Source organism: Oryctolagus cuniculus, chromosome 10 (assembly GCF_051225735.1).
Source record: "Oryctolagus cuniculus isolate XC-2025 breed Fujian yellow rabbit chromosome 10, ASM5122573v1, whole genome shotgun sequence".
Taxonomy (NCBI): Eukaryota; Metazoa; Chordata; class Mammalia; order Lagomorpha; family Leporidae; genus Oryctolagus; species Oryctolagus cuniculus.
Genome location: NC_142876.1, coordinates 73,596,266 through 73,618,811, shown reverse-complemented (window position 1 = coordinate 73,618,811; position 22,546 = coordinate 73,596,266). Strand labels below are relative to the sequence as shown.

General features: G+C 69.7%; 10 non-coding genes across 10 annotated transcripts; all 10 read right to left on the bottom strand.

The window, feature by feature from the left end:
- Window positions 1–93: 93 nt before the first annotated feature.
- On the bottom strand, window positions 94–212 carry LOC149123831 (5S ribosomal RNA). The gene has a single exon (XR_016215520.1). It is a non-coding gene; the product is annotated as a 5S ribosomal RNA (ribosomal RNA).
- A 2,298-nt stretch (window positions 213–2,510) lies between these two features.
- LOC149123830 (5S ribosomal RNA) lies at window positions 2,511–2,629 on the bottom strand. The gene has a single exon (XR_016215519.1). It is a non-coding gene; the product is annotated as a 5S ribosomal RNA (ribosomal RNA).
- A 2,304-nt stretch (window positions 2,630–4,933) lies between these two features.
- On the bottom strand, window positions 4,934–5,052 carry LOC149123829 (5S ribosomal RNA). Its single transcript, XR_016215580.1, has one exon. It is a non-coding gene; the product is annotated as a 5S ribosomal RNA (ribosomal RNA).
- A 1,867-nt stretch (window positions 5,053–6,919) lies between these two features.
- LOC149123828 (5S ribosomal RNA) lies at window positions 6,920–7,038 on the bottom strand. The gene has a single exon (XR_016215503.1). It is a non-coding gene; the product is annotated as a 5S ribosomal RNA (ribosomal RNA).
- Window positions 7,039–9,351: 2,313 nt separating this feature from the next.
- LOC149123827 (5S ribosomal RNA) lies at window positions 9,352–9,470 on the bottom strand. Its single transcript, XR_016215518.1, has one exon. It is a non-coding gene; the product is annotated as a 5S ribosomal RNA (ribosomal RNA).
- Window positions 9,471–11,761: 2,291 nt separating this feature from the next.
- LOC149123826 (5S ribosomal RNA) lies at window positions 11,762–11,880 on the bottom strand. The gene has a single exon (XR_016215517.1). It is a non-coding gene; the product is annotated as a 5S ribosomal RNA (ribosomal RNA).
- A 2,298-nt stretch (window positions 11,881–14,178) lies between these two features.
- Window positions 14,179–14,297, bottom strand: LOC149123825 (5S ribosomal RNA). The gene has a single exon (XR_016215516.1). It is a non-coding gene; the product is annotated as a 5S ribosomal RNA (ribosomal RNA).
- Window positions 14,298–16,606: 2,309 nt separating this feature from the next.
- Window positions 16,607–16,725, bottom strand: LOC149123824 (5S ribosomal RNA). The gene has a single exon (XR_016215514.1). It is a non-coding gene; the product is annotated as a 5S ribosomal RNA (ribosomal RNA).
- Window positions 16,726–19,028: 2,303 nt separating this feature from the next.
- LOC149123823 (5S ribosomal RNA) lies at window positions 19,029–19,147 on the bottom strand. The gene has a single exon (XR_016215513.1). It is a non-coding gene; the product is annotated as a 5S ribosomal RNA (ribosomal RNA).
- Window positions 19,148–21,478: 2,331 nt separating this feature from the next.
- On the bottom strand, window positions 21,479–21,597 carry LOC138844170 (5S ribosomal RNA). The gene has a single exon (XR_011379709.2). It is a non-coding gene; the product is annotated as a 5S ribosomal RNA (ribosomal RNA).
- Window positions 21,598–22,546: the final 949 nt, after the last annotated feature.

Below are 22,546 nucleotides of genomic sequence, written 5' to 3'. Positions count from 1 at the left end.
GTCGCAGGGGTCCCGGCGTGCGGGCTGGCGGATGGGGGCGTGGCTAGGCAGCCAGCCAAAGGCGAGCAAAAGGGGAGGGTGCCGCGGGGCAAAAGCCTACAGCCCCCGGTATTCCCAGGCGGTCTCCCATCCAAGTACTAACCAGGCCCGACCCTGCTTAGCTTCCGAGATCAGACGAGATCGGGCGCGTTCAGGGTGGTATGGCCGTAGACGCCAGAGGCCGCCTCCAGGCCCCTCTTGAGTGCGCGCCCGCACAGCCGCCGCCGCCGCCTCCTCCTCCTCCTCCTGCCCGCTCCCCGCTCTCACTCCCATTCCCATTCCCATTCCCACTCCCGCTCCCGCTCCCGCTCCCGCTTCTCCTCCGCCTCCTCCCTCTTTTCTCTTCTCTTCTCCTCCTCCCCCCCCTCCTCAGCCGCCCTCCGCCTAGCCCTGCACCAGTGCCCGAACTCCAGCCCTCCGCCTGCCCAGCCCAGGACCTGCAGCACCGGGCGCCCAGTCGGCACGCTGCCGCCAAGCCAAGGGGAGCCAACCTCCTCCGGCTGCCGCTGGCCACAGGGAACTCCTACTCTCTCTTTCTAGGCTGGATCCCCTGCCTGCCGCCATCGCCCAGCCACACGCCAGCCGTGCCCGGCAGCCTCCACGCCTGCCCAGGGCTGCGCCCCGCGGCTCGCGGGTCCCGGCACCAGGGGGTTCGGCGCCCCACACCACCGCGGCCCGGGCCTTCCCTCCTACCCGGCCGCCAGCAGCCCCCCCACCGCTGACGCACAGGTCGCCCGCCCTCCCCCGGCACGGCCGCCGCGCCTCCACACACTCCCACGCCGCGAGGACAGCTGAGGGCCTGGGGACCCTTGTCCCCGCTCGGTCACGGGGGCCCAAGTGGGGCAGCAGGTCGGGAAGGAGGGCGGCAGCGCACGGAATCACCCCCGCCGCACGCTCGCGTGGGCACTCACACACACACACACACACACACACACGCCTACACAAGGGGCACACAGTCGCACACCCCGACACCCTTCGTGGCACAGAGGGATTTCCGTCCTCAGCGCCCGTTCCCTCACGGGAGGGTGGGGCGCTTCAGCGCGACCCGCACCCTCCAGCCCGGCAGCCAGTTCGAGACTGTCGCTCCCCCTCTTCATGGAGGAACGACACAGGACCCTGCGCTGTTCTTTCGTCTGCTCGGCCCTCCCCGGGTTTGCTGCTGGTTCTTCCCGGGTTGGCTACCGTCCCTTCCACCTCCGTGGAAGGGCGGTTCCCCCTGCCACATTCCCCACTTCCGCGGGGGAGCGGCACACCGCCGGCCGGCCGGCTCTCTCGGGGGCTGCACAGGTGTTCCCCTTAGATGTTCCTGGTGCATGTTGTCTCTCTCCTCCTTTATAGTCCTCTTCTGCCAATCCCAACTCGGCTGCCCACACGCCGAGTACGCTGCTCTCCTTCAATCAGGAGCAGGATCAGCTCCTGGAGGTCATCACTCAAGTTGGCAAGAGGCAGCTGCATAGAAGCTGTTTTCTCCTCTCCCAGCGCCATATTGTGGGAGAGCAGATGCATAGAATAAGTCTTAATTCCAGTAACTCAGTCCAATCCGAGTTGCTCCCCACAGAGACCACAGGCTGTGTGCTGCCTGCCTGCCACGGACCCTCTGTCCCGGGGAGGTCCTGTGGGCACGCAGCCTGTGGCCGCGGGTCTCTGCCTGGCCTGCCAAAAGGGTGCCCCGTTTGGATGCTGTGTGAGTCAGGGCTGATGGGGGAGAGGGGGACAGAGAGAGGAGAGAGAGACAGAGAGAGAGAGAGAAAGAGAGAGAGACGTGTAGGTGTTGGTGTAAGTCAGAGACAGAGGGAGAGGGTGCCTGTATTGCCTGCGAGGCTTGGTGTGGGGTCCCTCCTTTGCGCTCTGGAGGGCTTCCGCGGCTGTGGCGCGTGGCCGCCGCACGGCCAGGTGGCGCAGAGGGCCCGCGGGTTGGGCTGCGCGAGGCACCGGGCCCTGAGTGGTGGGCAACTGCGCCCTGGCGTCGTCTTCGGGCGGTGGTCGTGGTCGTGGTCGTGGTCACAGTCATTGGGCTCCCTGGGAGACAGGAGCCCGGGAGGGGCGGTGGGAGTGCAGGTGCCGGGAGCTGCTGGTGCGGCGGGCTGCGGGGTTGGGGCGGCCGGCAGGGGAGCGCCCTGGCGGGCGGTGAGTCGCTGGTTTGGGGTTGGAGGGGGCGCGCTGGGATGGCGCGGGGCGTGGCCTGTGTCCCGGGGTGGGCCCCGGGGTTGGCGGTGGGGCTGCGGCAGCCGGGGACAGCTGGCCGGCCCGCCCGTGCCCGTGCCCGTGCCCAGGCCCAGGCCCAGGCCCAGGCCCAGGCCCAGGCCCGAGGCGCGGGCGGGCTGGGGCTGCCAGGTGGAGGGGTCGGGCTTCTGCCCCCTGCTGGAGCTGCGTTGGGGGTCGCAGGGGTCCCGGCGTGCGGGCTGGCGGATGGGGGCGTGGCTAGGCAGCCAGCCAAAGGCGAGCAAAAGGGGAGGGTGCCGCGGGGCAAAAGCCTACAGCCCCCGGTATTCCCAGGCGGTCTCCCATCCAAGTACTAACCAGGCCCGACCCTGCTTAGCTTCCGAGATCAGACGAGATCGGGCGCGTTCAGGGTGGTATGGCCGTAGACGCCAGAGGCCGCCTCCAGGCCCCTCTTGAGTGCGCGCCCGCACAGCCGCCGCCGCCGCCTCCTCCTCCTCCTCCTGCCCGCTCCCCGCTCTCACTCCCATTCCCATTCCCATTCCCACTCCCGCTCCCGCTCCCGCTGCCGCTTCTCCTCCGCCTCCTCCCTCTTTTCTCTTCTCTTCTCTTCTCCTCCTCCCCCCCCTCCTCAGCCGCCCTCCGCCTAGCCCTGCACCAGTGCCCGAACTCCAGCCCTCCGCCTGCCCAGCCCAGGACCTGCAGCACCGGGCGCCCAGTCGGCACGCTGCCGCCAAGCCAAGGGGAGCCAACCTCCTCCGGCTGCCGCTGGCCACAGGGAACTCCTACTCTCTCTTTCTAGGCCGGATCCCCTGCCTGCCGCCATCGCCCAGCCACACGCCAGCCGTGCCCGGCAGCCTCCACGCCTGCCCAGGGCTGCGCCCCGCGGCTCGCGGGTCCCGGCACCAGGGGGTTCGGCGCCCCACACCACCGCGGCCCGGGCCTTCCCTCCTACCCGGCCGCCAGCAGCCCCCCCACCGCTGACGCACAGGTCGCCCGCCCTCCCCCGGCACGGCCGCCGCGCCTCCACACACTCCCACGCCGCGAGGACAGCTGAGGGCCTGGGGACCCTTGTCCCCGCTCGGTCACGGGGGCCCAAGTGGGGCAGCAGGTCGGGAAGGAGGGCGGCAGCGCACGGAATCACCCCCGCCGCACGCTCGCGTGGGCACTCACACACACACACACACACACACACACACGCCTACACAAGGGGCACACAGTCGCACACCCCGACACCCTTCGTGGCACAGAGGGATTTCCGTCCTCAGCGCCCGTTCCCTCACGGGAGGGTGGGGCGCTTCAGCGCGACCCGCACCCTCCAGCCCGGCAGCCAGTTCGAGACTGTCGCTCCCCCTCTTCATGGAGGAACGACACAGGACCCTGCGCTGTTCTTTCGTCTGCTCGGCCCTCCCCGGGTTTGCTGCTGGTTCTTCCCGGGTTGGCTACCGTCCCTTCCACCTCCGTGGAAGGGCGGTTCCCCCTGCCACATTCCCCACTTCCGCGGGGGAGCGGCACACCGCCGGCCGGCCGGCTCTCTCGGGGGCTGCACAGGTGTTCCCCTTAGATGTTCCTGGTGCATGTTGTCTCTCTCCTCCTTTATAGTCCTCTTCCGCCAATCCCAACTCGGCTGCCCACACGCCGAGTACGCTGCTCTCCTTCAATCAGGAGCAGGATCAGCTCCTGGAGGTCATCACTCAAGTTGGCAAGAGGCAGCTGCATAGAAGCTGTTTGCTCCTCTCCCAGCGCCATATTGTGGGAGAGCAGATGCATAGAATAAGTCTTAATTCCAGTAACTCAGTCCAATCCGAGTTGCTCCCCACAGAGACCACAGGCTGTGTGCTGCCTGCCTGCCACGGACCCTCTGTCCCGGGGAGGTCCTGTGGGCACGCAGCCTGTGGCCGCGGGTCTCTGCCTGGCCTGCCAAAAGGGTGCCCCGTTTGGATGCTGTGTGAGTCAGGGCTGATGGGGGAGAGGGGGACAGAGAGAGGAGAGAGAGACAGAGAGAGAGAGAGAAAGAGAGAGAGACGTGTAGGTGTTGGTGTAAGTCAGAGACAGAGGGAGAGGGTGCCTGTATTGCCTGCGAGGCTTGGTGTGGGGTCCCTCCTTTGCGCTCTGGAGGGCTTCCGCGGCTGTGGCGCGTGGCCGCCGCACGGCCAGGTGGCGCAGAGGGCCCGCGGGTTGGGCTGCGCGAGGCACCGGGCCCTGAGTGGTGGGCAACCGCGCCCTGGCGTCGTCTTCGGGCGGTGGTCGTGGTCGTGGTTGTGGTCACAGTCATTGGGCTCCCTGGGAGACAGGAGCCCGGGAGGGGCGGTGGGAGTGCAGGTGCCGGGAGCTGCTGGTGCGGCGGGCTGCGGGGTTGGGGCGGCCGGCAGGGGAGCGCCCTGGCGGGCGGTGAGTCGCTGGTTTGGGGTTGGAGGGGGCGCGCTGGATGGCGCGGGGCGTGGCCTGTGTCCCGGGGTGGGCCCCGGGGTTGGCGGTGGGGCTGCGGCAGCCGGGGACAGCTGGCCGGCCCGCCCGTGCCCGTGCCCGTGCCCGTGCCCGTGCCCAGGCCCAGGCCCAGGCCCAGGCCCGAGGCGCGGGCGGGCTGGGGCTGCCAGGTGGAGGGGTCGGGCTTCTGCCCCCTGCTGGAGCTGCGTTGGGGGTCGCAGGGGTCCCGGCGTGCGGGCTGGCGGATGGGGGCGTGGCTAGGCAGCCAGCCAAAGGCGAGCAAAAGGGGAGGGTGCCGCGGGGCAAAAGCCTACAGCACCCGGTATTCCCAGGCGGTCTCCCATCCAAGTACTAACCAGGCCCGACCCTGCTTAGCTTCCGAGATCAGACGAGATCGGGCGCGTTCAGGGTGGTATGGCCGTAGACCCCAGAGGCCGCCTCCAGGCCCCTCTTGAGTGCGCGCCCGCACAGCCGCCGCCGCCGCCTCCGCCGCCGCCGCCTCCTCCTCCTCCTCCTCCTGCCCGCTCCCCGCTCTCACTCCCATTCCCATTCCCATTCCCATTCCCATTCCCATTCCCATTCCCACTCCCGCTCCCGCTCCCGCTGCCGCTTCTCCTCCGCCTCCTCCCTCTTTTCTCTTCTCTTCTCTTCTCCTCCTCCCCCCCCCTCCTCCTCAGCCGCCCTCCGCCTAGCCCTGCACCAGTGCCCGAACTCCAGCCCTCCGCCTGCCCAGCCCAGGACCTGCAGTGCAGCACCGGGCGCCCAGTCGGCACGCTGCCGCCAAGCCAAGGGGAGCCAACCTCCTCCGGCTGCCGCTGGCCACAGGGAACTCCTACTCTCTCTTTCTAGGCCGGATCCCCTGCCTGCCGCCATCGCCCAGCCACACGCCAGCCGTGCCCGGCAGCCTCCACGCCTGCCCAGGGCTGCGCCCCGCGGCTCGCGGGTCCCGGCACCAGGGGGTTCGGCGCCCCACACCACCGCGGCCCGGGCCTTCCCTCCTACCCGGCCGCCAGCAGCCCCCCCACCGCTGACGCACAGGTCGCCCGCCCTCCCCCGGCACGGCCGCCGCGCCTCCACACACTCCCACGCCGCGAGGACAGCTGAGGGCCTGGGGACCCTTGTCCCCGCTCGGTCACGGGGGCCCAAGTGGGGCAGCAGGTCGGGAAGGAGGGCGGCAGCGTACGGAATCACCCCCGCCGCACGCTCGCGTGGGCACTCACACACACACACACACACACACACGCCTACACAAGGGGCACACAGTCGCACACCCCGACACCCTTCGTGGCACAGAGGGATTTCCGTCCTCAGCGCCCGTTCCCTCACGGGAGGGTGGGGCGCTTCAGCGCGACCCGCACCCTCCAGCCCGGCAGCCAGTTCGAGACCACAGGCTGTGTGCTGCCTGCCTGCCACGGACCCTCTGTCCCGGGGAGGTCCTGTGGGCACGCAGCCTGTGGCCGCGGGTCTCTGCCAGGCCTGCCAAAAGGGTGCCCCGTTTGGATGCTGTGTGAGTCAGGGCTGATGGGGGAGAGGGGGACAGAGAGAGGAGAGAGAGACAGAGAGAGAGAGAGAAAGAGAGAGAGACGTGTAGGTGTTGGTGTAAGTCAGAGACAGAGGGAGAGGGTGCCTGTATTGCCTGCGAGGCTTGGTGTGGGGTCCCTCCTTTGCGCTCTGGAGGGCTTCCGCGGCTGTGGCGCGTGGCCGCCGCACGGCCAGGTGGCGCAGAGGGCCCGCGGGTTGGGCTGCGCGAGGCACCGGGCCCTGAGTGGTGGGCAACCGCGCCCTGGCGTCGTCTTCGGGCGGTGGTCGTGGTCGTGGTCGTGGTCACAGTCATTGGGCTCCCTGGGAGACAGGAGCCCGGGAGGGGCGGTGGGAGTGCAGGTGCCGGGAGCTGCTGGTGCGGCGGGCTGCGGGGTTGGGGCGGCCGGCAGGGGAGCGCCCTGGCGGGCGGTGAGTCGCTGGTTTGGGGTTGGAGGGGGCGCGCTGGATGGCGCGGGGCGTGGCCTGTGTCCCGGGGTGGGCCCCGGGGTTGGCGGTGGGGCTGCGGCAGCCGGGGACAGCTGGCCGGCCCGCCCGTGCCCGTGCACGTGCCCGTGCCCGTGCCCAGGCCCAGGCCCAGGCCCAGGCCCGAGGCGCGGGCGGGCTGGGGCTGCCAGGTGGAGGGGTCGGGCTTCTGCCCCCTGCTGGAGCTGCGTTGGGGGTCGCAGGGGTCCCGGCGTGCGGGCTGGCGGATGGGGGCGTGGCTAGGCAGCCAGCCAAAGGCGAGCAAAAGGGGAGGGTGCCGCGGGGCAAAAGCCTACAGCACCCAGTATTCCCAGGCGGTCTCCCATCCAAGTACTAACCAGGCCCGACCCTGCTTAGCTTCCGAGATCAGACGAGATCGGGCGCGTTCAGGGTGGTATGGCCGTAGACGCCAGAGGCCGCCTCCAGGCCCCTCTTGAGTGCGCGCCCGCACAGCCGCCGCCGCCGCCGCCGCCTCCTCCTCCTCCTCCTGCCCGCTCCCCGCTCTCACTCCCATTCCCATTCCCACTCCCGCTCCCGCTCCCGCTGCCGCTTCTCCTCCGCCTCCTCCCTCTTTTCTCTTCTCTTCTCTTCTCCTCCTCCCCCCCCCTCCTCAGCCGCCCTCCGCCTAGCCCTGCACCAGTGCCCGAACTCCAGCCCTCCGCCTGCCCAGCCCAGGACCTGCAGTGCAGCACCGGGCGCCCAGTCGGCACGCTGCCGCCAAGCCAAGGGGAGCCAACCTCCTCCGGCTGCCGCTGGCCACAGGGAACTCCTACTCTCTCTTTCTAGGCCGGATCCCCTGCCTGCCGCCATCGCCCAGCCACACGCCAGCCGTGCCCGGCAGCCTCCACGCCTGCCCAGGGCTGCGCCCCGCGGCTCGCGGGTCCCGGCACCAGGGGGTTCGGCGCCCCACACCACCGCGGCCCGGGCCTTCCCTCCTACCCGGCCGCCAGCAGCCCCCCCACCGCTGACGCACAGGTCGCCCGCCCTCCCCCGGCACGGCCGCCGCGCCTCCACACACTCCCACGCCGCGAGGACAGCTGAGGGCCTGGGGACCCTTGTCCCCGCTCGGTCACGGGGGCCCAAGTGGGGCAGCAGGTCGGGAAGGAGGGCGGCAGCGCACGGAATCACCCCCGCCGCACGCTCGCGTGGGCACTCACACACACACACACACACACACACACACGCCTACACAAGGGGCACACAGTCGCACACCCCGACACCCTTCGTGGCACAGAGGGATTTCCGTCCTCAGCGCCCGTTCCCTCACGGGAGGGTGGGGCGCTTCAGCGCGACCCGCACCCTCCAGCCCGGCAGCCAGTTCGAGACTGTCGCTCCCCCTCTTCATGGAGGAACGACACAGGACCCTGCGCTGTTCTTTCATCTGCTCGGCCCTCCCCGGGTTTGCTGCTGGTTCTTCCCGGGTTGGCTACCATCCCTTCCACCTCCGTGGAAGGGCGGTTCCCCCTGCCACATTCCCCACTTCCGCGGGGGAGCGGCACACCGCCGGCCGGCCGGCTCTCTCGGGGGCTGCACAGGTGTTCCCCTTAGATGTTCCTGGTGCATGTTGTCTCTCTCCTCCTTTATAGTCCTCTTCCGCCAATCCCAACTCGGCTGCCCACACGCCAAGTACGCTACTCTCCTCCAATCAGGAGCAGGATCAGCTCCTGGAGGTCATCACTCAAGTTGGCAAGAGGCAGCTGCATAGAAGCTGTTTTCTCCTCTCCCAGCGCCATATTGTGGGAGAGCAGATGCATAGAATAAGTCTTAATTCCAGTAACTCAGTCCAATCCGAGTTGCTCCCCACAGAGACCACAGGCTGTGTGCTGCCTGCCTGCCACGGACCCTCTGTCCCGGGGAGGTCCTGTGGGCACGCAGCCTGTGGCCGCGGGTCTCTGCCTGGCCTGCCAAAAGGGTGCCCCGTTTGGATGCTGTGTGAGTCAGGGCTGATGGGGGAGAGGGGGACAGAGAGAGGAGAGAGAGACAGAGAGAGAGAGAGAAAGAGAGACGTGTAGGTGTTGGTGTAAGTCAGAGACAGAGGGAGAGGGTGCCTGTATTGCCTGCGAGGCTTGGTGTGGGGTCCCTCCTTTGCGCTCTGGAGGGCTTCCGCGGCTGTGGCGCGTGGCCGCCGCACGGCCAGGTGGCGCAGAGGGCCCGCGGGTTGGGCTGCGCGAGGCACCGGGCCCTGAGTGGTGGGCAACCGCGCCCTGGCGTCGTCTTCGGGCGGTGGTCGTGGTCGTGGTCACAGTCATTGGGCTCCCTGGGAGACAGGAGCCCGGGAGGGGCGGTGGGAGTGCAGGTGCCGGGAGCTGCTGGTGCGGCGGGCTGCGGGGTTGGGGCGGCCGGCAGGGGAGCGCCCTGGCGGGCGGTGAGTCGCTGGTTTGGGGTTGGAGGGGGCGCGCTGGGATGGCGCGGGGCGTGGCCTGTGTCCCGGGGTGGGCCCCGGGGTTGGCGGTGGGGCTGCGGCAGCCGGGGACAGCTGGCCGGCCCGCCCGTGCCCGTGCCCGTGCCCGTGCCCGTGCCCAGGCCCAGGCCCAGGCCCAGGCCCAGGCCCAGGCCCGAGGCGCGGGCGGGCTGGGGCTGCCAGGTGGAGGGGTCGGGCTTCTGCCCCCTGCTGGAGCTGCGTTGGGGGTCGCAGGGGTCCCGGCGTGCGGGCTGGCGGATGGGGGCGTGGCTAGGCAGCCAGCCAAAGGCGAGCAAAAGGGGAGGGTGCCGCGGGGCAAAAGCCTACAGCCCCCGGTATTCCCAGGCGGTCTCCCATCCAAGTACTAACCAGGCCCGACCCTGCTTAGCTTCCGAGATCAGACGAGATCGGGCGCGTTCAGGGTGGTATGGCCGTAGACGCCAGAGGCCGCCTCCAGGCCCCTCTTGAGTGCGCGCCCGCACAGCCGCCGCCGCCGCCTCCTCCTCCTCCTCCTGCCCGCTCCCCGCTCTCACTCCCATTCCCATTCCCATTCCCACTCCCGCTCCCGCTCCCGCTGCCGCTTCTCCTCCGCCTCCTCCCTCTTTTCTCTTCTCTTCTCTTCTCCTCCTCCCCCCCCTCCTCAGCCGCCCTCCGCCTAGCCCTGCACCAGTGCCCGAACTCCAGCCCTCCGCCTGCCCAGCCCAGGACCTGCAGCACCGGGCGCCCAGTCGGCACGCTGCCGCCAAGCCAAGGGGAGCCAACCTCCTCCGGCTGCCGCTGGCCACAGGGAACTCCTACTCTCTCTTTCTAGGCCGGATCCCCTGCCTGCCGCCATCGCCCAGCCACACGCCAGCCGTGCCCGGCAGCCTCCACGCCTGCCCAGGGCTGCGCCCCGCGGCTCGCGGGTCCCGGCACCAGGGGGTTCGGCGCCCCACACCACCGCGGCCCGGGCCTTCCCTCCTACCCGGCCGCCAGCAGCCCCCCCACCGCTGACGCACAGGTCGCCCGCCCTCCCCCGGCACGGCCGCCGCGCCTCCACACACTCCCACGCCGCGAGGACAGCTGAGGGCCTGGGGACCCTTGTCCCCGCTCGGTCACGGGGGCCCAAGTGGGGCAGCAGGTCGGGAAGGAGGGCGGCAGCGCACGGAATCACCCCCGCCGCACGCTCGCGTGGGCACTCACACACACACACACACACACACACACGCCTACACAAGGGGCACACAGTCGCACACCCCGACACCCTTCGTGGCACAGAGGGATTTCCGTCCTCAGCGCCCGTTCCCTCACGGGAGGGTGGGGCGCTTCAGCGCGACCCGCACCCTCCAGCCCGGCAGCCAGTTCGAGACTGTCGCTCCCCCTCTTCATGGAGGAACGACACAGGACCCTGCGCTGTTCTTTCGTCTGCTCGGCCCTCCCCGGGTTTGCTGCTGGTTCTTCCCGGGTTGGCTACCGTCCCTTCCACCTCCGTGGAAGGGCGGTTCCCCCTGCCACATTCCCCACTTCCGCGGGGGAGCGGCACACCGCCGGCCGGCCGGCCGGCTCTCTCGGGGGCTGCACAGGTGTTCCCCTTAGATGTTCCTGGTGCATGTTGTCTCTCTCCTCCTTTATAGTCCTCTTCCGCCAATCCCAACTCGGCTGCCCACACGCCGAGTACGCTGCTCTCCTTCAATCAGGAGCAGGATCAGCTCCTGGAGGTCATCACTCAAGTTGGCAAGAGGCAGCTGCATAGAAGCTGTTTGCTCCTCTCCCAGCGCCATATTGTGGGAGAGCAGATGCATAGAATAAGTCTTAATTCCAGTAACTCAGTCCAATCCGAGTTGCTCCCCACAGAGACCACAGGCTGTGTGCTGCCTGCCTGCCACGGACCCTCTGTCCCGGGGAGGTCCTGTGGGCACGCAGCCTGTGGCCGCGGGTCTCTGCCTGGCCTGCCAAAAGGGTGCCCCGTTTGGATGCTGTGTGAGTCAGGGCTGATGGGGGAGAGGGGGACAGAGAGAGGAGAGAGAGACAGAGAGAGAGAGAGAAAGAGAGACGTGTAGGTGTTGGTGTAAGTCAGAGACAGAGGGAGAGGGTGCCTGTATTGCCTGCGAGGCTTGGTGTGGGGTCCCTCCTTTGCGCTCTGGAGGGCTTCCGCGGCTGTGGCGCGTGGCCGCCGCACGGCCAGGTGGCGCAGAGGGCCCGCGGGTTGGGCTGCGCGAGGCACCGGGCCCTGAGTGGTGGGCAACCGCGCCCTGGCGTCGTCTTCGGGCGGTGGTCGTGGTCGTGGTCACAGTCATTGGGCTCCCTGGGAGACAGGAGCCCGGGAGGGGCGGTGGGAGTGCAGGTGCCGGGAGCTGCTGGTGCGGCGGGCTGCGGGGTTGGGGCGGCCGGCAGGGGAGCGCCCTGGCGGGCGGTGAGTCGCTGGTTTGGGGTTGGAGGGGGCGCGCTGGGATGGCGCGGGGCGTGGCCTGTGTCCCGGGGTGGGCCCCGGGGTTGGCGGTGGGGCTGCGGCAGCCGGGGACAGCTGGCCGGCCCGCCCGTGCCCGTGCCCGTGCCCAGGCCCAGGCCCAGGCCCAGGCCCAGGCCCGAGGCGCGGGCGGGCTGGGGCTGCCAGGTGGAGGGGTCGGGCTTCTGCCCCCTGCTGGAGCTGCGTTGGGGGTCGCAGGGGTCCCGGCGTGCGGGCTGGCGGATGGGGGCGTGGCTAGGCAGCCAGCCAAAGGCGAGCAAAAGGGGAGGGTGCCGCGGGGCAAAAGCCTACAGCCCCCGGTATTCCCAGGCGGTCTCCCATCCAAGTACTAACCAGGCCCGACCCTGCTTAGCTTCCGAGATCAGACGAGATCGGGCGCGTTCAGGGTGGTATGGCCGTAGACGCCAGAGGCCGCCTCCAGGCCCCTCTTGAGTGCGCGCCCGCACAGCCGCCGCCGCCGCCTCCTCCTCCTCCTCCTGCCCGCTCCCCGCTCTCACTCCCATTCCCATTCCCATTCCCACTCCCGCTCCCGCTCCCGCTCCCGCTTCTCCTCCGCCTCCTCCCTCTTTTCTCTTCTCTTCTCCTCCTCCCCCCCCTCCTCAGCCGCCCTCCGCCTAGCCCTGCACCAGTGCCCGAACTCCAGCCCTCCGCCTGCCCAGCCCAGGACCTGCAGCACCGGGCGCCCAGTCGGCACGCTGCCGCCAAGCCAAGGGGAGCCAACCTCCTCCGGCTGCCGCTGGCCACAGGGAACTCCTACTCTCTCTTTCTAGGCTGGATCCCCTGCCTGCCGCCATCGCCCAGCCACACGCCAGCCGTGCCCGGCAGCCTCCACGCCTGCCCAGGGCTGCGCCCCGCGGCTCGCGGGTCCCGGCACCAGGGGGTTCGGCGCCCCACACCACCGCGGCCCGGGCCTTCCCTCCTACCCGGCCGCCAGCAGCCCCCCCACCGCTGACGCACAGGTCGCCCGCCCTCCCCCGGCACGGCCGCCGCGCCTCCACACACTCCCACGCCGCGAGGACAGCTGAGGGCCTGGGGACCCTTGTCCCCGCTCGGTCACGGGGGCCCAAGTGGGGCAGCAGGTCGGGAAGGAGGGCGGCAGCGCACGGAATCACCCCCGCCGCACGCTCGCGTGGGCACTCACACACACACACACACACACACACACGCCTACACAAGGGGCACACAGTCGCACACCCCGACACCCTTCGTGGCACAGAGGGATTTCCGTCCTCAGCGCCCGTTCCCTCACGGGAGGGTGGGGCGCTTCAGCGCGACCCGCACCCTCCAGCCCGGCAGCCAGTTCGAGACTGTCGCTCCCCCTCTTCATGGAGGAACGACACAGGACCCTGCGCTGTTCTTTCGTCTGCTCGGCCCTCCCCGGGTTTGCTGCTGGTTCTTCCCGGGTTGGCTACCGTCCCTTCCACCTCCGTGGAAGGGCGGTTCCCCCTGCCACATTCCCCACTTCCGCGGGGGAGCGGCACACCGCCGGCCGGCCGGCTCTCTCGGGGGCTGCACAGGTGTTCCCCTTAGATGTTCCTGGTGCATGTTGTCTCTCTCCTCCTTTATAGTCCTCTTCTGCCAATCCCAACTCGGCTGCCCACACGCCGAGTACGCTGCTCTCCTTCAATCAGGAGCAGGATCAGCTCCTGGAGGTCATCACTCAAGTTGGCAAGAGGCAGCTGCATAGAAGCTGTTTTCTCCTCTCCCAGCGCCATATTGTGGGAGAGCAGATGCATAGAATAAGTCTTAATTCCAGTAACTCAGTCCAATCCGAGTTGCTCCCCACAGAGACCACAGGCTGTGTGCTGCCTGCCTGCCACGGACCCTCTGTCCCGGGGAGGTCCTGTGGGCACGCAGCCTGTGGCCGCGGGTCTCTGCCTGGCCTGCCAAAAGGGTGCCCCGTTTGGATGCTGTGTGAGTCAGGGCTGATGGGGGAGAGGGGGACAGAGAGAGGAGAGAGAGACAGAGAGAGAGAGAGAAAGAGAGAGAGACGTGTAGGTGTTGGTGTAAGTCAGAGACAGAGGGAGAGGGTGCCTGTATTGCCTGCGAGGCTTGGTGTGGGGTCCCTCCTTTGCGCTCTGGAGGGCTTCCGCGGCTGTGGCGCGTGGCCGCCGCACGGCCAGGTGGCGCAGAGGGCCCGCGGGTTGGGCTGCGCGAGGCACCGGGCCCTGAGTGGTGGGCAACTGCGCCCTGGCGTCGTCTTCGGGCGGTGGTCGTGGTCGTGGTCGTGGTCACAGTCATTGGGCTCCCTGGGAGACAGGAGCCCGGGAGGGGCGGTGGGAGTGCAGGTGCCGGGAGCTGCTGGTGCGGCGGGCTGCGGGGTTGGGGCGGCCGGCAGGGGAGCGCCCTGGCGGGCGGTGAGTCGCTGGTTTGGGGTTGGAGGGGGCGCGCTGGGATGGCGCGGGGCGTGGCCTGTGTCCCGGGGTGGGCCCCGGGGTTGGCGGTGGGGCTGCGGCAGCCGGGGACAGCTGGCCGGCCCGCCCGTGCCCGTGCCCGTGCCCAGGCCCAGGCCCAGGCCCAGGCCCAGGCCCAGGCCCGAGGCGCGGGCGGGCTGGGGCTGCCAGGTGGAGGGGTCGGGCTTCTGCCCCCTGCTGGAGCTGCGTTGGGGGTCGCAGGGGTCCCGGCGTGCGGGCTGGCGGATGGGGGCGTGGCTAGGCAGCCAGCCAAAGGCGAGCAAAAGGGGAGGGTGCCGCGGGGCAAAAGCCTACAGCCCCCGGTATTCCCAGGCGGTCTCCCATCCAAGTACTAACCAGGCCCGACCCTGCTTAGCTTCCGAGATCAGACGAGATCGGGCGCGTTCAGGGTGGTATGGCCGTAGACGCCAGAGGCCGCCTCCAGGCCCCTCTTGAGTGCGCGCCCGCACAGCCGCCGCCGCCGCCTCCTCCTCCTCCTCCTGCCCGCTCCCCGCTCTCACTCCCATTCCCATTCCCATTCCCACTCCCGCTCCCGCTCCCGCTGCCGCTTCTCCTCCGCCTCCTCCCTCTTTTCTCTTCTCTTCTCTTCTCCTCCTCCCCCCCCTCCTCAGCCGCCCTCCGCCTAGCCCTGCACCAGTGCCCGAACTCCAGCCCTCCGCCTGCCCAGCCCAGGACCTGCAGCACCGGGCGCCCAGTCGGCACGCTGCCGCCAAGCCAAGGGGAGCCAACCTCCTCCGGCTGCCGCTGGCCACAGGGAACTCCTACTCTCTCTTTCTAGGCCGGATCCCCTGCCTGCCGCCATCGCCCAGCCACACGCCAGCCGTGCCCGGCAGCCTCCACGCCTGCCCAGGGCTGCGCCCCGCGGCTCGCGGGTCCCGGCACCAGGGGGTTCGGCGCCCCACACCACCGCGGCCCGGGCCTTCCCTCCTACCCGGCCGCCAGCAGCCCCCCCACCGCTGACGCACAGGTCGCCCGCCCTCCCCCGGCACGGCCGCCGCGCCTCCACACACTCCCACGCCGCGAGGACAGCTGAGGGCCTGGGGACCCTTGTCCCCGCTCGGTCACGGGGGCCCAAGTGGGGCAGCAGGTCGGGAAGGAGGGCGGCAGCGCACGGAATCACCCCCGCCGCACGCTCGCGTGGGCACTCACACACACACACACACACACACACACACGCCTACACAAGGGGCACACAGTCGCACACCCCGACACCCTTCGTGGCACAGAGGGATTTCCGTCCTCAGCGCCCGTTCCCTCACGGGAGGGTGGGGCGCTTCAGCGCGACCCGCACCCTCCAGCCCGGCAGCCAGTTCGAGACTGTCGCTCCCCCTCTTCATGGAGGAACGACACAGGACCCTGCGCTGTTCTTTCGTCTGCTCGGCCCTCCCCGGGTTTGCTGCTGGTTCTTCCCGGGTTGGCTACCGTCCCTTCCACCTCCGTGGAAGGGCGGTTCCCCCTGCCACATTCCCCACTTCCGCGGGGGAGCGGCACACCGCCGGCCGGCCGGCCGGCTCTCTCGGGGGCTGCACAGGTGTTCCCCTTAGATGTTCCTGGTGCATGTTGTCTCTCTCCTCCTTTATAGTCCTCTTCCGCCAATCCCAACTCGGCTGCCCACACGCCGAGTACGCTGCTCTCCTTCAATCAGGAGCAGGATCAGCTCCTGGAGGTCATCACTCAAGTTGGCAAGAGGCAGCTGCATAGAAGCTGTTTGCTCCTCTCCCAGCGCCATATTGTGGGAGAGCAGATGCATAGAATAAGTCTTAATTCCAGTAACTCAGTCCAATCCGAGTTGCTCCCCACAGAGACCACAGGCTGTGTGCTGCCTGCCTGCCACGGACCCTCTGTCCCGGGGAGGTCCTGTGGGCACGCAGCCTGTGGCCGCGGGTCTCTGCCTGGCCTGCCAAAAGGGTGCCCCGTTTGGATGCTGTGTGAGTCAGGGCTGATGGGGGAGAGGGGGACAGAGAGAGGAGAGAGAGACAGAGAGAGAGAGAGAAAGAGAGAGAGACGTGTAGGTGTTGGTGTAAGTCAGAGACAGAGGGAGAGGGTGCCTGTATTGCCTGCGAGGCTTGGTGTGGGGTCCCTCCTTTGCGCTCTGGAGGGCTTCCGCGGCTGTGGCGCGTGGCCGCCGCACGGCCAGGTGGCGCAGAGGGCCCGCGGGTTGGGCTGCGCGAGGCACCGGGCCCTGAGTGGTGGGCAACTGCGCCCTGGCGTCGTCTTCGGGCGGTGGTCGTGGTCGTGGTCGTGGTCACAGTCATTGGGCTCCCTGGGAGACAGGAGCCCGGGAGGGGCGGTGGGAGTGCAGGTGCCGGGAGCTGCTGGTGCGGCGGGCTGCGGGGTTGGGGCGGCCGGCAGGGGAGCGCCCTGGCGGGCGGTGAGTCGCTGGTTTGGGGTTGGAGGGGGCGCGCTGGGATGGCGCGGGGCGTGGCCTGTGTCCCGGGGTGGGCCCCGGGGTTGGCGGTGGGGCTGCGGCAGCCGGGGACAGCTGGCCGGCCCGCCCGTGCCCGTGCCCGTGCCCAGGCCCAGGCCCAGGCCCAGGCCCAGGCCCAGGCCCGAGGCGCGGGCGGGCTGGGGCTGCCAGGTGGAGGGGTCGGGCTTCTGCCCCCTGCTGGAGCTGCGTTGGGGGTCGCAGGGGTCCCGGCGTGCGGGCTGGCGGATGGGGGCGTGGCTAGGCAGCCAGCCAAAGGCGAGCAAAAGGGGAGGGTGCCGCGGGGCAAAAGCCTACAGCCCCCGGTATTCCCAGGCGGTCTCCCATCCAAGTACTAACCAGGCCCGACCCTGCTTAGCTTCCGAGATCAGACGAGATCGGGCGCGTTCAGGGTGGTATGGCCGTAGACGCCAGAGGCCGCCTCCAGGCCCCTCTTGAGTGCGCGCCCGCACAGCCGCCGCCGCCGCCTCCTCCTCCTCCTCCTGCCCGCTCCCCGCTCTCACTCCCATTCCCATTCCCATTCCCACTCCCGCTCCCGCTCCCGCTGCCGCTTCTCCTCCGCCTCCTCCCTCTTTTCTCTTCTCTTCTCTTCTCCTCCTCCCCCCCCTCCTCAGCCGCCCTCCGCCTAGCCCTGCACCAGTGCCCGAACTCCAGCCCTCCGCCTGCCCAGCCCAGGACCTGCAGCACCGGGCGCCCAGTCGGCACGCTGCCGCCAAGCCAAGGGGAGCCAACCTCCTCCGGCTGCCGCTGGCCACAGGGAACTCCTACTCTCTCTTTCTAGGCCGGATCCCCTGCCTGCCGCCATCGCCCAGCCACACGCCAGCCGTGCCCGGCAGCCTCCACGCCTGCCCAGGGCTGCGCCCCGCGGCTCGCGGGTCCCGGCACCAGGGGGTTCGGCGCCCCACACCACCGCGGCCCGGGCCTTCCCTCCTACCCGGCCGCCAGCAGCCCCCCCACCGCTGACGCACAGGTCGCCCGCCCTCCCCCGGCACGGCCGCCGCGCCTCCACACACTCCCACGCCGCGAGGACAGCTGAGGGCCTGGGGACCCTTGTCCCCGCTCGGTCACGGGGGCCCAAGTGGGGCAGCAGGTCGGGAAGGAGGGCGGCAGCGCACGGAATCACCCCCGCCGCACGCTCGCGTGGGCACTCACACACACACACACACACACACACACACGCCTACACAAGGGGCACACAGTCGCACACCCCGACACCCTTCGTGGCACAGAGGGATTTCCGTCCTCAGCGCCCGTTCCCTCACGGGAGGGTGGGGCGCTTCAGCGCGACCCGCACCCTCCAGCCCGGCAGCCAGTTCGAGACTGTCGCTCCCCCTCTTCATGGAGGAACGACACAGGACCCTGCGCTGTTCTTTCGTCTGCTCGGCCCTCCCCGGGTTTGCTGCTGGTTCTTCCCGGGTTGGCTACCGTCCCTTCCACCTCCGTGGAAGGGCGGTTCCCCCTGCCACATTCCCCACTTCCGCGGGGGAGCGGCACACCGCCGGCCGGCCGGCCGGCTCTCTCGGGGGCTGCACAGGTGTTCCCCTTAGATGTTCCTGGTGCATGTTGTCTCTCTCCTCCTTTATAGTCCTCTTCCGCCAATCCCAACTCGGCTGCCCACACGCCGAGTACGCTGCTCTCCTTCAATCAGGAGCAGGATCAGCTCCTGGAGGTCATCACTCAAGTTGGCAAGAGGCAGCTGCATAGAAGCTGTTTGCTCCTCTCCCAGCGCCATATTGTGGGAGAGCAGATGCATAGAATAAGTCTTAATTCCAGTAACTCAGTCCAATCCGAGTTGCTCCCCACAGAGACCACAGGCTGTGTGCTGCCTGCCTGCCACGGACCCTCTGTCCCGGGGAGGTCCTGTGGGCACGCAGCCTGTGGCCGCGGGTCTCTGCCTGGCCTGCCAAAAGGGTGCCCCGTTTGGATGCTGTGTGAGTCAGGGCTGATGGGGGAGAGGGGGACAGAGAGAGGAGAGAGAGACAGAGAGAGAGAGAGAAAGAGAGAGAGACGTGTAGGTGTTGGTGTAAGTCAGAGACAGAGGGAGAGGGTGCCTGTATTGCCTGCGAGGCTTGGTGTGGGGTCCCTCCTTTGCGCTCTGGAGGGCTTCCGCGGCTGTGGCGCGTGGCCGCCGCACGGCCAGGTGGCGCAGAGGGCCCGCGGGTTGGGCTGCGCGAGGCACCGGGCCCTGAGTGGTGGGCAACCGCGCCCTGGCGTCGTCTTCGGGCGGTGGTCGTGGTCGTGGTCACAGTCATTGGGCTCCCTGGGAGACAGGAGCCCGGGAGGGGCGGTGGGAGTGCAGGTGCCGGGAGCTGCTGGTGCGGCGGGCTGCGGGGTTGGGGCGGCCGGCAGGGGAGCGCCCTGGCGGGCGGTGAGTCGCTGGTTTGGGGTTGGAGGGGGCGCGCTGGGATGGCGCGGGGCGTGGCCTGTGTCCCGGGGTGGGCCCCGGGGTTGGCGGTGGGGCTGCGGCAGCCAGGGACAGCTGGCCGGCCCGCCCGTGCCCGTGCCCAGGCCCAGGCCCAGGCCCAGGCCCAGGCCCAGGCCCAGGCCCGAGGCGCGGGCGGGCTGGGGCTGCCAGGTGGAGGGGTCGGGCTTCTGCCCCCTGCTGGAGCTGCGTTGGGGGTCGCAGGGGTCCCGGCGTGCGGGCTGGCGGATGGGGGCGTGGCTAGGCAGCCAGCCAAAGGCGAGCAAAAGGGGAGGGTGCCGCGGGGCAAAAGCCTACAGCCCCCGGTATTCCCAGGCGGTCTCCCATCCAAGTACTAACCAGGCCCGACCCTGCTTAGCTTCCGAGATCAGACGAGATCGGGCGCGTTCAGGGTGGTATGGCCGTAGACGCCAGAGGCCGCCTCCAGGCCCCTCTTGAGTGCGCGCCCGCACAGCCGCCGCCGCCGCCGCCGCCGCCGCCGCCGCCGCCGCCGCCGCCTCCTCCTCCTCCTCCTGCCCGCTCCCCGCTCTCACTCCCATTCCCATTCCCATTCCCACTCCCGCTCCCGCTCCCGCTGCCGCTTCTCCTCCGCCTCCTCCCTCTTTTCTCTTCTCTTCTCTTCTCCTCCTCCCCCCCCCTCCTCCTCAGCCGCCCTCCGCCTAGCCCTGCACCAGTGCCCGAACTCCAGCCCTCCGCCTGCCCAGCCCAGGACCTGCAGCACCGGGCGCCCAGTCGGCACGCTGCCGCCAAGCCAAGGGGAGCCAACCTCCTCCGGCTGCCGCTGGCCACAGGGAACTCCTACTCTCTCTTTCTAGGCCGGATCCCCTGCCTGCCGCCATCGCCCAGCCACACGCCAGCCGTGCCCGGCAGCCTCCACGCCTGCCCAGGGCTGCGCCCCGCGGCTCGCGGGTCCCGGCACCAGGGGGTTCGGCGCCCCACACCACCGCGGCCCGGGCCTTCCCTCCTACCCGGCCGCCAGCAGCCCCCCCACCGCTGACGCACAGGTCGCCCGCCCTCCCCCGGCACGGCCGCCGCGCCTCCACACACTCCCACGCCGCGAGGACAGCTGAGGGCCTGGGGACCCTTGTCCCCGCTCGGTCACGGGGGCCCAAGTGGGGCAGCAGGTCGGGAAGGAGGGCGGCAGCGCACGGAATCACCCCCGCCGCACGCTCGCGTGGGCACTCACACACACACACACACACACACACACACGCCTACACAAGGGGCACACAGTCGCACACCCCGACACCCTTCGTGGCACAGAGGGATTTCCGTCCTCAGCGCCCGTTCCCTCACGGGAGGGTGGGGCGCTTCAGCGCGACCCGCACCCTCCAGCCCGGCAGCCAGTTCGAGACTGTCGCTCCCCCTCTTCATGGAGGAACGACACAGGACCCTGCGCTGTTCTTTCGTCTGCTCGGCCCTCCCCGGGTTTGCTGCTGGTTCTTCCCGGGTTGGCTACCGTCCCTTCCACCTCCGTGGAAGGGCGGTTCCCCCTGCCACATTCCCCACTTCCGCGGGGGAGCGGCACACCGCCGGCCGGCCGGCCGGCTCTCTCGGGGGCTGCACAGGTGTTCCCCTTAGATGTTCCTGGTGCATGTTGTCTCTCTCCTCCTTTATAGTCCTCTTCCGCCAATCCCAACTCGGCTGCCCACACGCCGAGTACGCTGCTCTCCTTCAATCAGGAGCAGGATCAGCTCCTGGAGGTCATCACTCAAGTTGGCAAGAGGCAGCTGCATAGAAGCTGTTTGCTCCTCTCCCAGCGCCATATTGTGGGAGAGCAGATGCATAGAATAAGTCTTAATTCCAGTAACTCAGTCCAATCCGAGTTGCTCCCCACAGAGACCACAGGCTGTGTGCTGCCTGCCTGCCACGGACCCTCTGTCCCGGGGAGGTCCTGTGGGCACGCAGCCTGTGGCCGCGGGTCTCTGCCTGGCCTGCCAAAAGGGTGCCCCGTTTGGATGCTGTGTGAGTCAGGGCTGATGGGGGAGAGGGGGACAGAGAGAGGAGAGAGAGACAGAGAGAGAGAGAGAAAGAGAGAGAGACGTGTAGGTGTTGGTGTAAGTCAGAGACAGAGGGAGAGGGTGCCTGTATTGCCTGCGAGGCTTGGTGTGGGGTCCCTCCTTTGCGCTCTGGAGGGCTTCCGCGGCTGTGGCGCGTGGCCGCCGCACGGCCAGGTGGCGCAGAGGGCCCGCGGGTTGGGCTGCGCGAGGCACCGGGCCCTGAGTGGTGGGCAACTGCGCCCTGGCGTCGTCTTCGGGCGGTGGTCGTGGTCGTGGTCACAGTCATTGGGCTCCCTGGGAGACAGGAGCCCGGGAGGGGCGGTGGGAGTGCAGGTGCCGGGAGCTGCTGGTGCGGCGGGCTGCGGGGTTGGGGCGGCCGGCAGGGGAGCGCCCTGGCGGGCGGTGAGTCGCTGGTTTGGGGTTGGAGGGGGCGCGCTGGGATGGCGCGGGGCGTGGCCTGTGTCCCGGGGTGGGCCCCGGGGTTGGCGGTGGGGCTGCGGCAGCCGGGGACAGCTGGCCGGCCCGCCTGTGCCCGTGCCCGTGCCCAGGCCCAGGCCCAGGCCCAGGCCCAGGCCCGAGGCGCGGGCGGGCTGGGGCTGCCAGGTGGAGGGGTCGGGCTTCTGCCCCCTGCTGGAGCTGCGTTGGGGGTCGCAGGGGTCCCGGCGTGCGGGCTGGCGGATGGGGGCGTGGCTAGGCAGCCAGCCAAAGGCGAGCAAAAGGGGAGGGTGCCGCGGGGCAAAAGCCTACAGCACCCGGTATTCCCAGGCGGTCTCCCATCCAAGTACTAACCAGGCCCGACCCTGCTTAGCTTCCGAGATCAGACGAGATCGGGCGCGTTCAGGGTGGTATGGCCGTAGACGCCAGAGGCCGCCTCCAGGCCCCTCTTGAGTGCGCGCCCGCACAGCCGCCGCCGCCGCCGCCGCCTCCTCCTCCTCCTCCTGCCCGCTCCCCGCTCTCACTCCCATTCCCATTCCCACTCCCGCTCCCGCTCCCGCTGCCGCTTCTCCTCCGCCTCCTCCCTCTTTTCTCTTCTCTTCTCTTCTCCTCCTCCCCCCCCCTCCTCAGCCGCCCTCCGCCTAGCCCTGCACCAGTGCCCGAACTCCAGCCCTCCGCCTGCCCAGCCCAGGACCTGCAGCACCGGGCGCCCAGTCGGCACGCTGCCGCCAAGCCAAGGGGAGCCAACCTCCTCCGGCTGCCGCTGGCCACAGGGAACTCCTACTCTCTCTTTCTAGGCCGGATCCCCTGCCTGCCGCCATCGCCCAGCCACACGCCAGCCGTGCCCGGCAGCCTCCACGCCTGCCCAGGGCTGCGCCCCGCGGCTCGCGGGTCCCGGCACCAGGGGGTTCGGCGCCCCACACCACCGCGGCCCGGGCCTTCCCTCCTACCCGGCCGCCAGCAGCCCCCCCACCGCTGACGCACAGGTCGCCCGCCCTCCCCCGGCACGGCCGCCGCGCCTCCACACACTCCCACGCCGCGAGGACAGCTGAGGGCCTGGGGACCCTTGTCCCCGCTCGGTCACGGGGGCCCAAGTGGGGCAGCAGGTCGGGAAGGAGGGCGGCAGCGCACGGAATCACCCCCGCCGCACGCTCGCGTGGGCACTCACACACACACACACACACACACACACACGCCTACACAAGGGGCACACAGTCGCACACCCCGACACCCTTCGTGGCACAGAGGGATTTCCGTCCTCAGCGCCCGTTCCCTCACGGGAGGGTGGGGCGCTTCAGCGCGACCCGCACCCTCCAGCCCGGCAGCCAGTTCGAGACTGTCGCTCCCCCTCTTCATGGAGGAACGACACAGGA